The sequence below is a fragment of the Idiotropiscis lumnitzeri genome, unplaced genomic scaffold, assembly GCF_059441095.1.
Source record: "Idiotropiscis lumnitzeri isolate Australia: NSW breed Sydney's pygmy pipehorse unplaced genomic scaffold, RoL_Ilum_1.0 HiC_scaffold_33, whole genome shotgun sequence".
Lineage (NCBI taxonomy): Eukaryota > Metazoa > Chordata > Actinopteri > Syngnathiformes > Syngnathidae > Idiotropiscis > Idiotropiscis lumnitzeri.
The window spans coordinates 201,276-214,898 of NW_028283571.1; positions in this window are offsets into that span (position 1 = coordinate 201,276).

Genomic DNA, 13,623 nt, shown 5'->3' on the forward strand with positions numbered 1-13,623 from the left:
CTGGGGAGACTGCGACCTGAACGCAACGCCTTAGACCGCTCCGCCATCTTATCATCTGGTAATGCTCTCTTGACTGTGTTTGCTTTGTTCTTGCTTGGTACTTTCAATGGGCTCTGTCTGAGGTGCGATTCGAACCCACGCCTCCTGGGGAGACTGCAACCTGAACGCAACGCCTCAGACCGCTCTGCCATCTTATCATCTGGTAATGCTCTCTTGATTGTGTTTGCTTTGTTCTTGCTTGGTACTTTCAATGGGCTCTGTCTGAGGTGGGATTCGAACCCACGCCTCCTGGGGAGACTGCGACCTGAACGCAACGCCTTAGACCGCTCCGCCATCCTGGCACCTGGTAATGCTTTCTTGACTGTGTTTCCTTTGTTCTTGCTTGGTACTTTCAATGGGCTCTGTCTGAGGTGGGATTCGAACCCACGCCTCCTGGGGAGACTGCAACCTGAACGCAACGCCTTAGACCGCTCCACCATCCTGGCACCTGGTAATGCTCTCTTTACTGTGTTTGCTTTGTTCTTGCTTGGTACTTTCAATGGGCTCTGTCTGAGGTGGGATTCGAACCCACGCCTCCTGGGGAGACTGTGACCTGAACGCAACGCCTTAGACCGCTCCGCCATCCTGGCAACTGGTAATGCTCTCTTGACCGTGTTTCCTTGGTTATTGCTTGGTACTTTCAATGGGCTCTGTCTGAGGTGGGATTCGAACCCACGCCTCCTGTGGAGACTGCGACCTGGACGCAACGCCTTAGACCGCTCCGCTATGCTGGCAACTGGTAATGCTCTCTTGACTGTGTTTGCTTTGTTCTTGCTTGGTACTTTCAATGGGCACTGTCTGAGGTGGGATTTGAACCCACGCCTCCTGGGGAGACTGCGACCTGAACGCAACGCCTTAGACCGCTCTGCCATCTTATCATCTGGTACTGCTCTCTTGACTGTGTTTGCTTTGTTCTTGCTTGGTACTTTCAATGGGCTCTGTCTGAGGTGGGATTCGAACCCACGCCTCCTGGGGAGACTGCGACCTGAACGCAACGCCTTAGACCGCTCCGCCATCCTGGCAACTGGTAATGCTCTCTTGACCGTGTTTCCTTTGTCATTGCTTGGTACTTTCAATGGGCTCTGTCTGAGGTGGGATTCGAACCCACGCCTCCTGTGGAGACTGCGACCTGAACGCAACGCCTTAGACCGCTCCGCTATGCTTGCAACTGGTAATGCTCTCTTGACTGTGTTTGCTTTGTTCTTGCTTGGTACTTTCAATGGGCACTGTCTGAGGTGGGATTTGAACCCACGCCTCCTGGGGAGACTGCGACCTGAACGCAACGCCTCAGACCGCTCTGCCATCTTATCATCTGGTAATGCTCTCTTGACTGTGTTTGCTTTGTTCTTGCTTGGTACTTTCAATGGGCTCTGTCTGAGGTGGGATTCGAACCCACGCCTCCTGGGGAGACTGCGACCTGAACGCAACGCCTTAGACCGCTCCGCCATCCTGGCAACTGGTAATGCTCTCTTGACCGTGTTTCCTTTGTCATTGCTTGGTACTTTCATTGGGCTCTGTCTGCTGCGGGATTTGAACCCACGCCTCCTGGGGAGACTGCGACCTGAACGCAGCGCCTTAGACCGCTCCGCCATCCTGGCAACTGGTAATGCTCTCTTGAATGTGTTTGCTTTGTTCTTGCTTGGTACTTTCAATGGGCTCTGTCTGAGGTGGGATTCGAACCCACGCCTCCTGGGGAGACTGCGACCTGAACGCAACACCTTAGACCGCTCCGCCATCCTGGCAACTGGTAATGCTCTCTTGACTGTGTTTGCTTTGTTCTTGCTTGGTACTTTCAATGGGCACTGTCTGAGGTGGGATTCGAACCCACGCCTCCTGGGGACACTGCGACCTGAATGCAACGCCTTAGACCGCTCCGCTATGCTGGCATCTGGTAATGCTCTCTTGACTGTGTTTGCTTTGTTCTTGCTTGGTACTTTCAATGGTCACTGTCTGAGGTGGGATTTGAACCCACGCCTCCTGGGGAGACTGCGACCTGAACGCAACGCCTTAGACCGCTCTGCCATCTTATCATCTGGTAATGCTCTCTTGACTGTGTTTGCTTTGTTCTTGCTTGGTACTTTCAATGGGCTCTGTCTGAGGTGGGATTCGAACCCACGCCTCCTGGGGAGACTGCGACCTGAACGCAACGCCTTAGACCGCTCCGCCATCCTGGCAACTGGTAATGCTTTCTTGACTGTGTTTCCTTTGTTCTTGCTTGGTACTTTCAATGGGCTCTGTCTGAGGTGGGATTCGAACCCACGCCTCCTGGGGAGACTGCGACCTGAACGCAACGCCTTAGACCGCTCCGCTATGCTGGCATCTGGTAATGCTCTCTTGACTGTGTTTGCTTTCTTCTTTCTTGGTACTTTCAATGAGCTCTGTCTGCTGCGGGATTTGAACCCACGCCTCCTGGGGAGACTGCGACCTGAACGCAGCGCCTTAGACCGCTCTGCCATCCTGGCAACTGGTAATGCTCTCTTGAATTTGTTTGCTTTGTTCTTGCTTGGTACTTTCAATGGGCTCTGTCTGAGGTGGGATTCGAACCCACGCCTCCTGGGGAGACTGCGACCTGAACGCAACGCCTTAGACCGCTCCGCCATCTTATCATCTGGTAATGCTCTCTTGACTGTGTTTGCTTTGTTCTTGCTTGGTACTTTCAATGGGCTCTGTCTGAGGTGCGATTCGAACCCACGCCTCCTGGGGAGACTGAAACCTGAACGCAACGCCTTAGACCGCTCCACCATCCTGGCACCTGGTAATGCTCTCTTTACTGTGTTTGCTTTGTTCTTGCTTGGTACTTTCAATGGGCTCTGTCTGAGGTGGGATTCGAACCCACGCCTCCTGGGGAGACTGTGACCTGAACGCAACGCCTTAGACCGCTCCGCCATCCTGGCAACTGGTAATGCTCTCTTGACCGTGTTTCCTTGGTTATTGCTTGGTACTTTCAATGGGCTCTGTCTGAGGTGGGATTCGAACCCACGCCTCCTGTGGAGACTGCGACCTGAACGCAACGCCTTAGACCGCTCCGCTATGCTTGCAACTGGTAATGCTCTCTTGACTGTGTTTGCTTTGTTCTTGCTTGGTACTTTCAATGGGCTCTGTCTGAGGTGGGATTCGAACCCACGCCTCCTGGGGAGACTGCGACCTGAACGCAACGCCTTAGACCGCTCCGCTATGCTGGCATCTGGTAATGCTCTCTTGACTGTGTTTGCTTTCTTCTTGCTTGGTACTTTCAATGGGCTCTGTCTGAGGTGGGATTCGAACCCACGCCTCCTGTGGAGACTGCGACCTGGACGCAACGCCTTAGACCGCTCCGCTATGCTGGCAACTGGTAATGCTCTCTTGACTGTGTTTGCTTTGTTCTTGCTTGGTACTTTCAATGGGCACTGTCTGAGGTGGGATTTGAACCCACGCCTCCTGGGTAGACTGCGAACTGAACGCAACGCCTTAGACCGCTCTGCCATCTTATCATCTGGTACTGCTCTCTTGACTGTGTTTGCTTTGTTCTTGCTTGGTACTTTCAATGGGCTCTGTCTGAGGTGGGATTCGAACCCACGCCTCCTGGGGAGACTGCGACCTGAACGCAACGCCTTAGACCGCTCCGCCATCCTGGCAACTGGTAATGCTCTCTTGACCATGTTTCCTTTGTCATTGCTTGGTACTTTCAATGGGCTCTGTCTGAGGTGGGATTCGAACCCACGCCTCCTGTGGAGACTGCGACCTGAACGCAACGCCTTAGACCGCTCCGCTATGCTTGCAACTGGTAATGCTCTCTTGACTGTGTTTGCTTTGTTCTTGCTTGGTACTTTCAATGGGCACTGTCTGAGGTGGGATTTGAACCCACGCCTCCTGGGGAGACTGCGACCTGAACGCAACGCCTCAGACCGCTCTGCCATCTTATCATCTGGTAATGCTCTCTTGACTGTGTTTGCTTTGTTCTTGCTTGGTACTTTCAATGGGCTCTGTCTGAGGTGGGATTCGAACCCACGCCTCCTGGGGAGACTGCAACCTGAACGCAACGCCTTAGACCGCTCCACCATCCTGGCACCTGGTAATGCTCTCTTTACTGTGTTTGCTTTGTTCTTGCTTGGTACTTTCAATGGGCTCTGTCTGAGGTGGGATTCGAACCCACGCCTCCTGGGGAGACTGCGACCTGAACGCAACGCCTTAGACCGCTCTGCCATCTTATCATCTGGTAATGCTCTCTTGACTGTGTTTGCTTTGTTCTTGCTTGGTACTTTCAATGGGCTCTGTCTGAGGTGGGATTCGAACCCACGCCTCCTGGGGAGACTGTGACCTGAACGCAACGCCTTAGACCGCTCCGCCATCCTGGCAACTGGTAATGCTCTCTTGACCGTGTTTCCTTGGTTATTGCTTGGTACTTTCAATGGGCTCTGTCTGAGGTGGGATTCGAACCCACGCCTCCTGTGGAGACTGCGACCTGGACGCAACGCCTTAGACCGCTCCGCTATGCTGGCAACTGGTAATGCTCTCTTGACTGTGTTTGCTTTGTTCTTGCTTGGTACTTTCAATGGGCACTGTCTGAGGTGGGATTTGAACCCACGCCTCCTGGGGAGACTGCGACCTGAACGCAACGCCTTAGACCGCTCTGCCATCTTATCATCTGGTACTGCTCTCTTGACTGTGTTTGCTTTGTTCTTGCTTGGTACTTTCAATGGGCTCTGTCTGAGGTGGGATTCGAACCCACGCCTCCTGGGGAGACTGCGACCTGAACGCAACGCCTTAGACCGCTCCGCCATCCTGGCAACTGGTAATGCTCTCTTGACCGTGTTTCCTTTGTCATTGCTTGGTACTTTCATTGGGCTCTGTCTGCTGCGGGATTTGAACCCACGCCTCCTGGGGAGACTGCGACCTGAACGCAGCGCCTTAGACCGCTCTGCCATCCTGGCAACTGGTAATGCTCTCTAGAATGTGTTTGCTTTGTTCTTGCTTGGTACTTTCAATGGGCTCTGTCTGAGGTGGGATTCGAACCCACGCCTCCTGGGGAGACTGCGACCTGAACGCAACGCCTTAGACCGCTCCGCCATCTTATCATCTGGTAATGCTCTCTTGACTGTGTTTGCTTTGTTCTTGCTTGGTACTTTCAATGGGCTCTGTCTGAGGTGCGATTCGAACCCACGCCTCCTGGGGAGACTGCAACCTGAACGCAACGCCTCAGACCGCTCTGCCATCTTATCATCTGGTAATGCTCTCTTGACTGTGTTTGCTTTGTTCTTGCTTGGTACTTTCAATGGGCTCTGTCTGAGGTGGGATTCGAACCCACGCCTCCTGGGGAGACTGCGACCTGAACGCAACGCCTTAGACCGCTCCGCCATCCTGGCACCTGGTAATGCTTTCTTGACTGTGTTTCCTTTGTTCTTGCTTGGTACTTTCAATGGGCTCTGTCTGAGGTGGGATTCGAACCCACGCCTCCTGGGGAGACTGCAACCTGAACGCAACGCCTTAGACCGCTCCACCATCCTGGCACCTGGTAATGCTCTCTTTACTGTGTTTGCTTTGTTCTTGCTTGGTACTTTCAATGGGCTCTGTCTGAGGTGGGATTCGAACCCACGCCTCCTGGGGAGACTGTGACCTGAACGCAACGCCTTAGACCGCTCCGCCATCCTGGCAACTGGTAATGCTCTCTTGACCGTGTTTCCTTGGTTATTGCTTGGTACTTTCAATGGGCTCTGTCTGAGGTGGGATTCGAACCCACGCCTCCTGTGGAGACTGCGACCTGAACGCAACGCCTTAGACCGCTCCGCTATGCTTGCAACTGGTAATGCTCTCTTGACTGTGTTTGCTTTGTTCTTGCTTGGTACTTTCAATGGGCTCTGTCTGAGGTGGGATTCGAACCCACGCCTCCTGGGGAGACTGCGACCTGAACGCAACGCCTCAGACCGCTCTGCCATCTTATCATCTGGTAATGCTCTCTTGACTGTGTTTGCTTTGTTCTTGCTTGGTACTTTCAATGGGCTCTGTCTGAGGTGGGATTCGAACCCACGCCTCCTGGGGAGACTGCAACCTGAACGCAACGCCTTAGACCGCTCCACCATCCTGGCACCTGGTAATGCTCTCTTTACTGTGTTTGCTTTGTTCTTGCTTGGTACTTTCAATGGGCTCTGTCTGAGGTGGGATTCGAACCCACGCCTCCTGGGGAGACTGCGACCTGAACGCAACGCCTTAGACCGCTCTGCCATCTTATCATCTGGTAATGCTCTCTTGACTGTGTTTGCTTTGTTCTTGCTTGGTACTTTCAATGGGCTCTGTCTGAGGTGGGATTCGAACCCACGCCTCCTGGGGAGACTGTGACCTGAACGCAACGCCTTAGACCGCTCCGCCATCCTGGCAACTGGTAATGCTCTCTTGACCGTGTTTCCTTGGTTATTGCTTGGTACTTTCAATGGGCTCTGTCTGAGGTGGGATTCGAACCCACGCCTCCTGTGGAGACTGCGACCTGGACGCAACGCCTTAGACCGCTCCGCTATGCTGGCAACTGGTAATGCTCTCTTGACTGTGTTTGCTTTGTTCTTGCTTGGTACTTTCAATGGGCACTGTCTGAGGTGGGATTTGAACCCACGCCTCCTGGGGAGACTGCGACCTGAACGCAACGCCTTAGACCGCTCTGCCATCTTATCATCTGGTACTGCTCTCTTGACTGTGTTTGCTTTGTTCTTGCTTGGTACTTTCAATGGGCTCTGTCTGAGGTGGGATTCGAACCCACGCCTCCTGGGGAGACTGCGACCTGAACGCAACGCCTTAGACCGCTCCGCCATCCTGGCAACTGGTAATGCTCTCTTGACCGTGTTTCCTTTGTCATTGCTTGGTACTTTCATTGGGCTCTGTCTGCTGCGGGATTTGAACCCACGCCTCCTGGGGAGACTGCGACCTGAACGCAGCGCCTTAGACCGCTCTGCCATCCTGGCAACTGGTAATGCTCTCTAGAATGTGTTTGCTTTGTTCTTGCTTGGTACTTTCAATGGGCTCTGTCTGAGGTGGGATTCGAACCCACGCCTCCTGGGGAGACTGCGACCTGAACGCAACGCCTTAGACCGCTCCGCCATCTTATCATCTGGTAATGCTCTCTTGACTGTGTTTGCTTTGTTCTTGCTTGGTACTTTCAATGGGCTCTGTCTGAGGTGCGATTCGAACCCACGCCTCCTGGGGAGACTGCAACCTGAACGCAACGCCTCAGACCGCTCTGCCATCTTATCATCTGGTAATGCTCTCTTGACTGTGTTTGCTTTGTTCTTGCTTGGTACTTTCAATGGGCTCTGTCTGAGGTGGGATTCGAACCCACGCCTCCTGGGGAGACTGCGACCTGAACGCAACGCCTTAGACCGCTCCGCCATCCTGGCACCTGGTAATGCTTTCTTGACTGTGTTTCCTTTGTTCTTGCTTGGTACTTTCAATGGGCTCTGTCTGAGGTGGGATTCGAACCCACGCCTCCTGGGGAGACTGCAACCTGAACGCAACGCCTTAGACCGCTCCACCATCCTGGCACCTGGTAATGCTCTCTTTACTGTGTTTGCTTTGTTCTTGCTTGGTACTTTCAATGGGCTCTGTCTGAGGTGGGATTCGAACCCACGCCTCCTGGGGAGACTGTGACCTGAACGCAACGCCTTAGACCGTTCCGCCATCCTGGCAACTGGTAATGCTCTCTTGACCGTGTTTCCTTGGTTTTTGCTTGGTACTTTCAATGGGCTCTGTCTGAGGTGGGATTCGAACCCACGCCTCCTGTGGAGACTGCGACCTGGACGCAACGCCTTAGACCGCTCCGCTATGCTGGCAACTGGTAATGCTCTCTTGACTGTGTTTGCTTTGTTCTTGCTTGGTACTTTCAATGGGCACTGTCTGAGGTGGGATTTGAACCCACGCCTCCTGGGGAGACTGCGACCTGAACGCAACGCCTTAGACCGCTCTGCCATCTTATCATCTGGTACTGCTCTCTTAACTGTGTTTGCTTTGTTCTTGCTTGGTACTTTCAATGGGCTCTGTCTGAGGTGGGATTCGAACCCACGCCTCCTGGGGAGACTGCGACCTGAACGCAACGCCTTAGACCGCTCCGCCATCCTGGCAACTGGTAATGCTCTCTTGACCGTGTTTCCTTTGTCATTGCTTGGTACTTTCATTGGGCTCTGTCTGCTGCGGGATTTGAACCCACGCCTCCTGGGGAGACTGCGACCTGAACGCAACGCCTTAGACCGCTCCGCCATCCTGGCACCTGGTAATGCTCTCTTTACTGTGTTTGCTTTGTTCTTGCTTGGTACTTTCAATGGGCTCTGTCTGAGGTGGGATTCGAACCCACGCCTCCTGGGGAGACTGCGACCTGAACGCAACGCCTTAGACCGCTCTGCCATCTTATCATCTGGTAATGCTCTCTTGACTGTGTTTGCTTTGTTCTTGCTTGGTACTTTCAATGGGCTCTGTCTGAGGTGGGATTCGAACCCACGCCTCCTGGGGAGACTGTGACCTGAACGCAACGCCTTAGACCGCTCCGCCATCCTGGCAACTGGTAATGCTCTCTTGACCGTGTTTCCTTGGTTATTGCTTGGTACTTTCAATGGGCTCTGTCTGAGGTGGGATTCGAACCCACGCCTCCTGTGGAGACTGCGACCTGGACGCAACGCCTTAGACCGCTCCGCTATGCTGGCAACTGGTAATGCTCTCTTGACTGTGTTTGCTTTGTTCTTGCTTGGTACTTTCAATGGGCACTGTCTGAGGTGGGATTTGAACCCACGCCTCCTGGGGAGACTGCGACCTGAACGCAACGCCTTAGACCGCTCTGCCATCTTATCATCTGGTACTGCTCTCTTGACTGTGTTTGCTTTGTTCTTGCTTGGTACTTTCAATGGGCTCTGTCTGAGGTGGGATTCGAACCCACGCCTCCTGGGGAGACTGCGACCTGAACGCAACGCCTTAGACCGCTCCGCCATCCTGGCAACTGGTAATGCTCTCTTGACCGTGTTTCCTTTGTCATTGCTTGGTACTTTCATTGGGCTCTGTCTGCTGCGGGATTTGAACCCACGCCTCCTGGGGAGACTGCGACCTGAACGCAGCGCCTTAGACCGCTCTGCCATCCTGGCAACTGGTAATGCTCTCTAGAATGTGTTTGCTTTGTTCTTGCTTGGTACTTTCAATGGGCTCTGTCTGAGGTGGGATTCGAACCCACGCCTCCTGGGGAGACTGCGACCTGAACGCAACGCCTTAGACCGCTCCGCCATCTTATCATCTGGTAATGCTCTCTTGACTGTGTTTGCTTTGTTCTTGCTTGGTACTTTCAATGGGCTCTGTCTGAGGTGCGATTCGAACCCACGCCTCCTGGGGAGACTGCAACCTGAACGCAACGCCTCAGACCGCTCTGCCATCTTATCATCTGGTAATGCTCTCTTGACTGTGTTTGCTTTGTTCTTGCTTGGTACTTTCAATGGGCTCTGTCTGAGGTGGGATTCGAACCCACGCCTCCTGGGGAGACTGCGACCTGAACGCAACGCCTTAGACCGCTCCGCCATCCTGGCACCTGGTAATGCTTTCTTGACTGTGTTTCCTTTGTTCTTGCTTGGTACTTTCAATGGGCTCTGTCTGAGGTGGGATTCGAACCCACGCCTCCTGGGGAGACTGCAACCTGAACGCAACGCCTTAGACCGCTCCACCATCCTGGCACCTGGTAATGCTCTCTTTACTGTGTTTGCTTTGTTCTTGCTTGGTACTTTCAATGGGCTCTGTCTGAGGTGGGATTCGAACCCACGCCTCCTGGGGAGACTGTGACCTGAACGCAACGCCTTAGACCGTTCCGCCATCCTGGCAACTGGTAATGCTCTCTTGACCGTGTTTCCTTGGTTTTTGCTTGGTACTTTCAATGGGCTCTGTCTGAGGTGGGATTCGAACCCACGCCTCCTGTGGAGACTGCGACCTGGACGCAACGCCTTAGACCGCTCCGCTATGCTGGCAACTGGTAATGCTCTCTTGACTGTGTTTGCTTTGTTCTTGCTTGGTACTTTCAATGGGCACTGTCTGAGGTGGGATTTGAACCCACGCCTCCTGGGGAGACTGCGACCTGAACGCAACGCCTTAGACCGCTCTGCCATCTTATCATCTGGTACTGCTCTCTTAACTGTGTTTGCTTTGTTCTTGCTTGGTACTTTCAATGGGCTCTGTCTGAGGTGGGATTCGAACCCACGCCTCCTGGGGAGACTGCGACCTGAACGCAACGCCTTAGACCGCTCCGCCATCCTGGCAACTGGTAATGCTCTCTTGACCGTGTTTCCTTTGTCATTGCTTGGTACTTTCAATGGGCTCTGTCTGAGGTGGGATTCGAACCCATGCCTCCTGTGGAGACTGCGACCTGAACGCAACGCCTTAGACCGCTCCGCTATGCTTGCAACTGGTAATGCTCTCTTGACTGTGTTTGCTTTGTTCTTGCTTGGTACTTTCAATGGGCACTGTCTGAGGTGGGATTTGAACCCACGCCTCCTGGGGAGACTGCGACCTGAACGCAACGCCTCAGACCGCTCTGCCATCTTATCATCTGGTAATGCTCTCTTGACTGTGTTTGCTTTGTTCTTGCTTGGTACTTTCAATGGGCTCTGTCTGAGGTGGGATTCGAACCCACGCCTCCTGGGGAGACTGCGACCTGAACGCAACGCCTTAGACCGCTCCGCCATCCTGGCACCTGGTAATGCTTTCTTGACTGTGTTTCCTTTGTTCTTGCTTGGTACTTTCAATGGGCTCTGTCTGAGGTGGGATTCGAACCCACGCCTCCTGGGGAGACTGCAACCTGAAGGCAACGCCTTAGACCGCTCCACCATCCTGGCACCTGGTAATGCTCTCTTTACTGTGTTTGCTTTGTTCTTGCTTGGTACTTTCAATGGGCTCTGTCTGAGGTGGGATTCGAACCCACGCCTCCTGGGGAGACTGCGACCTGAACGCAACGCCTTAGACCGCTCTGCCATCTTATCATCTGGTAATGCTCTCTTGACTGTGTTTGCTTTGTTCTTGCTTGGTACTTTCAATGGGCTCTGTCTGAGGTGGGATTCGAACCCACGCCTCCTGGGGAGACTGTGACCTGAACGCAACGCCTTAGACCGCTCCGCCATCCTGGCAACTGGTAATGCTCTCTTCACCGTGTTTCCTTGGTTATTGCTTGGTACTTTCAATGGGCTCTGTCTGAGGTGGGATTCGAACCCACGCCTCCTGTGGAGACTGCGACCTGGACGCAACGCCTTAGACCGCTCCGCTATGCTGGCAACTGGTAATGCTCTCTTGACTGTGTTTGCTTTGTTCTTGCTTGGTACTTTCAATGGGCACTGTCTGAGGTGGGATTTGAACCCACGCCTCCTGGGGAGACTGCGACCTGAACGCAACGCCTTAGACCGCTCTGCCATCTTATCATCTGGTACTGCTCTCTTGACTGTGTTTGCTTTGTTCTTGCTTGGTACTTTCAATGGGCTCTGTCTGAGGTGGGATTCGAACCCACGCCTCCTGGGGAGACTGCGACCTGAACGCAACGCCTTAGACCGCTCCGCCATCCTGGCAACTGGTAATGCTCTCTTGACCGTGTTTCCTTTGTCATTGCTTGGTACTTTCATTGGGCTCTGTCTGCTGCGGGATTTGAACCCACGCCTCCTGGGGAGACTGCGACCTGAACGCAGCGCCTTAGACCGCTCTGCCATCCTGGCAACTGGTAATGCTCTCTAGAATGTGTTTGCTTTGTTCTTGCTTGGTACTTTCAATGGGCTCTGTCTGAGGTGGGATTCGAACCCACGCCTCCTGGGGAGACTGCGACCTGAACGCAACGCCTTAGACCGCTCCGCCATCTTATCATCTGGTAATGCTCTCTTGACTGTGTTTGCTTTGTTCTTGCTTGGTACTTTCAATGGGCTCTGTCTGAGGTGGGATTCGAACCCACGCCTCCTGGGGAGACTGCGACCTGAACGCAACGCCTTAGACCGCTCCGCCATCCTGGCACCTGGTAATGCTTTCTTGACTGTGTTTCCTTTGTTCTTGCTTGGTACTTTCAATGGGCTCTGTCTGAGGTGGGATTCGAACCCACGCCTCCTGGGGAGACTGCAACCTGAACGCAACGCCTTAGACCGCTCCACCATCCTGGCACCTGGTAATGCTCTCTTTACTGTGTTTGCTTTGTTCTTGCTTGGTACTTTCAATGGGCTCTGTCTGAGGTGGGATTCGAACCCACGCCTCCTGGGGAGACTGCGACCTGAACGCAACGCCTTAGACCGCTCCGCCATCCTGGCAACTGGTAATGCTTTCTTGACTGTGTTTCCTTTGTTCTTGCTTGGTACTTTCAATGGGCTCTGTCTGAGGTGGGATTCGAACCCACGCCTCCTGGGGAGACTGCGACCTGAACGCAACGCCTTAGACCGCTCCGCTATGCTGGCATCTGGTAATGCTCTCTTGACTGTGTTTGCTTTCTTCTTTCTTGGTACTTTCAATGAGCTCTGTCTGCTGCGGGATTTGAACCCACGCCTCCTGGGGAGACTGCGACCTGAACGCAGCGCCTTAGACCGCTCTGCCATCCTGGCAACTGGTAATGCTCTCTTGAATTTGTTTGCTTTGTTCTTGCTTGGTACTTTCAATGGGCTCTGTCTGAGGTGGGATTCGAACCCACGCCTCCTGGGGAGACTGCGACCTGAACGCAACGCCTTAGACCGCTCCGCCATCTTATCATCTGGTAATGCTCTCTTGACTGTGTTTGCTTTGTTCTTGCTTGGTACTTTCAATGGGCTCTGTCTGAGGTGCGATTCGAACCCACGCCTCCTGGGGAGACTGAAACCTGAACGCAACGCCTTAGACCGCTCCACCATCCTGGCACCTGGTAATGCTCTCTTTACTGTGTTTGCTTTGTTCTTGCTTGGTACTTTCAATGGGCTCTGTCTGAGGTGGGATTCGAACCCACGCCTCCTGGGGAGACTGTGACCTGAACGCAACGCCTTAGACCGCTCCGCTATGCTTGCAACTGGTAATGCTCTCTTGACTGTGTTTCCTTGGTTATTGCTTGGTACTTTCAATGGGCTCTGTCTGAGGTGGGATTCGAACCCACGCCTCCTGTGGAGACTGCGACCTGAACGCAACGCCTTAGACCGCTCCGCTATGCTTGCAACTGGTAATGCTCTCTTGACTGTGTTTGCTTTGTTCTTGCTTGGTACTTTCAATGGGCTCTGTCTGAGGTGGGATTCGAACCCACGCCTCCTGGGGAGACTGCGACCTGAACGCAACGCCTTAGACCGCTCCGCTATGCTGGCATCTGGTAATGCTCTCTTGACTGTGTTTGCTTTCTTCTTGCTTGGTACTTTCAATGGGCTCTGTCTGAGGTGGGATTCGAACCCACGCCTCCTGTGGAGACTGCGACCTGGACGCAACGCCTTAGACCGCTCCGCTATGCTGGCAACTGGTAATGCTCTCTTGACTGTGTTTGCTTTGTTCTTGCTTGGTACTTTCAATGGGCACTGTCTGAGGTGGGATTTGAACCCACGCCTCCTGGGTAGACTGCGAACTGAACGCAACGCCTTAGACCGCTCTGCCATCTTATCATCTGGTACTGCTCTCTTGACTGTGTTTGCTTTG